The sequence below is a fragment of the Somniosus microcephalus genome, unplaced genomic scaffold, assembly GCF_052327205.1.
Source record: "Somniosus microcephalus isolate GS21.2 unplaced genomic scaffold, FLI_Smic_1.0 unresolved_chr1, whole genome shotgun sequence".
NCBI classification, from domain to species: Eukaryota; Metazoa; Chordata; class Chondrichthyes; order Squaliformes; family Somniosidae; genus Somniosus; species Somniosus microcephalus.
The window spans coordinates 1,612,527-1,616,354 of record NW_028225179.1 but is presented as its reverse complement, the minus strand read 5'-3'; the positions used below and the strand labels follow the sequence as shown (position 1 = coordinate 1,616,354).

Below are 3,828 nucleotides of genomic sequence, written 5' to 3'. Positions count from 1 at the left end.
AAGGGCAAGAGGATAACCAGGGAAAGGGTAGGGCCCATTAGGGACCAAAGTGGCAATCTGTGTGTAGAGCCAGATGATGTAGGCGGGGTTTTAAATGAATTTTTTGCATCTGTGTTCACTATGGAGAAGACGATGTAGACATAGAAATCGGGCAACGGGACTGTGACATACTTGAAATAATTAGCATCGAGAGGGAGGAGGTACTAGCGGTTTGATGGTCAAAGGTTGCTTTTGTGACTGGAAGCCTGTGTCCAGTGGGATACCTCAGGGATCGGTGCTGGGTCCCTTGCTGTTTGTGATCTACATAAATATGATTTGGATGAGAATGTAAAAGGTATGATCAGTAAGTTCGCAGATGACACGAAAATTCGTGGGGTGTTAAATTGCAAGGAGGAAAGCCTCAGGCTACAGGACGATATAAACGGGTTGGTCAGATGGGCGGAAATGTGGCAAATGGAATTTAACCCTGAAAAGTGCGAGGTGATGCATTTTGGACGGACAAATAAGGCAAGGGAATACAGAATGAGTGGTAGGACCCTAGGAAGTACAGAGGGTCAGAGGGACCTTGGTGTACATGTACATAGATCCCTGAAGGCAGCGGAACAGGCAGATAAGGTGGTTAAAAAGGCATATGGGATACTTGCCTTCATTAGCCGAGGCATAGAATATAAGAGCAGGGAGGTTATGATGGAGCTGTACAAAACGCTGGTGAGGCCACAGCTGGATTACTGCGTGCAGTTCTGGTTGCCTCACTATAGGAAGGATGTGATTGCTTTGGAGAGGGTGCAGAGAAGATTCACCAGGATGTTACCTGGGATGGAGCACCTCAGCTATGAAGAAAGACTAAACAGGCTGGGGTTGTTTTCCTTGGAGCAAAGAAGGCTGAGGGGGGACCTGATTGAGGTGTACAAAATGATGAGGGGCATAGATAGGGTAGATAAAGAGAATCTTTTCCCCTTAGTAGGGGGGTCAATAACAAGGGGGCATAGATTCAAGGTAAGGGGCAGGAGGTTTAGAGGGGATTTGAGGAGGAACTTTTTCAGCCAGAGGGTGGTTGGAATCTGTAACTCACTGCCTGAAAGGGTGGTGGAGGCAGGAACCCTCATAACATTCAAGAAGCATTTGGATGAGCACTTGGCTATGGACAAAATGCTGGAAAATGGGATTAGACTGGACAGGGATTCATGGACGGCGCAGACACGATGGGCCGAAGGGCCTCTTTCTGTGCTGTATAAATCTATGACTCTATGACTATATGACCTCCGTCAAGAAAGCTGAAATCGCTCTACTTTTAACAAAATGGAATGACCCGGGCCTCTGAGCTCTGCCATTTTAAACAGACACAGAATGATCCGGGACTGTGAGCACTCCCGGTTTAAACAGACCCAGAGAGATTAACAACTGACCACGACATTCCATTATAGACAGGCCTGATTTTCAATGCTTATGAAATCGATGGCAACATAAATCGGACTGTTTCTATAACAGGCGGCCGATTACGATGCCCGCTTTTCTGGTGGATGACAAATTGAAGGTTTACTCCATTATAATTTTTCCCTTTATCTCCGTCATTTCACTCCAGCCAAATGAACTGAGTGCAGGTGTCAGCCGTGGCTCAGCGTCAGCAAAGTCAAGCACCACTCCAGAGACTTGAGCACATAATCCAGGCTGACAATCCAGTGCGCTACTGAGGTAGTGCTGCACTGTTGGTGCCTCCGTCTTTCTAGTAAGACGTTAAACCGGGTCCTCCGATCCCTTGAGAGTATGCCGGAAAGAACGAGGATTTCTCGCCCATTATTTATCTCTCAACCAAAGACACTAAAACAGAAAATCTCTTCATTAGGGTTGATAAATATTTTTTAAATTGCATTGCCTCCTAAAGGAGAAATTTATGTTTCTGCTCCCTAATCATTTGCCTCTGGTCCCGCTACTCTTTCATTCGGTGACAATCTCAGCAGAAGAAAGGAGGAGTTCGACAATCTCCGAATCACGATCACTGCTCCAACTTCATTCAAGAATTTGAAGAATTGCAGTGGTCTCTTTTAATTTTAACAAGAGATGAGTAATGCATGTGGCACAGACCAGGAGCACCAGGGCGATTCTGACGAAATTGCATTTGAAAGCTTATTTTAGGCAAGATTCAGTTAAATGCTCGGAAAGTACAGCAGTTTCAAACGTAATTAACGACGAGGGTGGGATCCGAACCCTCACATACAGATCGGCAATGGATAAACAGTCCATCGCCTTAGCCTGTCGGCCACCTCGTCGCCACCATACACTGCTCTCAGCCATTCCATTTCCTGCTTTTTGCATCTAAGCAGAAATATCCTGAAAGAAAGTCCACTTCACCGCTTATCCTGCCCGTGCACACAGATCTACAATGTTGAAAATGTACAATCAGCTTAATGTAAGCAAAAGGCCTTCCGCTGCTTCAGTTGAGGGACTGTCAAAAATGGTCGGATTGAAGCTAGATTCAAAACATAAAAATTGTCACCCAGTTAATTAAACGACCGCGGCAGGATTCGAACCTGCAATCTTCTGATAATTAAAACACTCGCAGCCGAAGTCAGACGCCTTATCCATTAGGCCACGCGGCCGCTGATGGTGGTAAGCTCTTTTTTATGTGGAGAATTGTGAGCAGATTCAAGGAAACTGTTCGCAAAAACAAGCGGATTGAGGAGAAGATAAACATTATAACTGAATGAACAGGACTTCTGCGAGCTGGGTTTGCACCAGCGCAGGGAATCGCAATGCAACTGGAAGCAAAACATCAGCGGCTCCTTGGTCTATGGGTATGACTCTCGCTTAGGGAATTCCGTGGTTTAAAGTGCGAGAGGTTTGGGGCCAAATCCCGGACGAGCTCCCCTGCATTTAGTTAAACTCAACACCTCCGTCATGAAAGCTGAAATCGCTCTACTTTTAAAAAAACGGAATGATCCGGGCCTCTGAGCTCTGCCATTTTAAACAGACACAGAATGATCCGGGACTGTGAGCACTCCCGGTTTAAACAGACCCAGAGTGATTAACAACTGACCACGACCCATTCCATTATAGAAAGGCCTGATGTTCAATGCTTATGAAATCGATGGCAACATAAATCGGACTGTTTCTATAACAGGCGGCGGATTACGATGCCCGCTTTTCTGTTGGACGACAAATTGAAGGTTTACTCCATTATAATTTTTCCCTTTATCTCCGTCATTTCTCTCCAGCCAAATGAACTGAGTGTAGGTGTCAGCCGTGGGTCAGCGGCAGCAAAGTCAAGCACCACTCCAGAGACTTGAACACATAATCCAGGCTGACACTGCAGTGCGGTACTGAGGTTGTGCTGCACTGTTGGTGCCTCCGTCTTTCTAGTAAGACATTAAACCGGGTCCTCCGATCCCTTGAGAGCCCGGTATAAAAACCGGCGACCAGCGAGGCCCGAGACCAGTCGGAGCACGGAGCAGGGAGGTGAGGAGCCCGGTATAAAAACCTGCGACCAGCGAGGCCCGAAACCAGTCGGAACACAGAGCAGGGAGGTGAGGAGCCCGGTATAAAAACTGGCGACCAGCGAGGCCCGAGACCAGTCGGAGCACGGAGCAGGGAGGTGCGGAGCCCGGTAAAAAAATCGGCGACCAGCGAGGCCCGAGACCAGTCGGAGCACGGAGCAGGGAGGTGAGGAGCCCGGTATAAAAACCGGCAACCAGCGAGGCCCGAGACCAGTCGGAGCACGGAGCAGGGAGTTGAGGCATACCAACTCAGCAGCGGGGGAGAGGTAAAAAGTAATCAGAGTGTGACGTCACCAGGGAGCAGGTAAGTGATTGGTTGGTGAGTATTTCTCTTTTT

General features: G+C 47.8%; 1 non-coding gene across 1 annotated transcript; it reads right to left on the bottom strand.

Annotated features, from left to right (window-relative positions):
* Positions 1–2,507: 2,507 nt before the first annotated feature.
* trnar-ucg (transfer RNA arginine (anticodon UCG)) lies at positions 2,508–2,597 on the bottom strand. The gene is given in 2 exon segments: positions 2,508–2,543; positions 2,561–2,597. It is a non-coding gene; the product is annotated as a tRNA-Arg (tRNA).
* Positions 2,598–3,828: the final 1,231 nt, after the last annotated feature.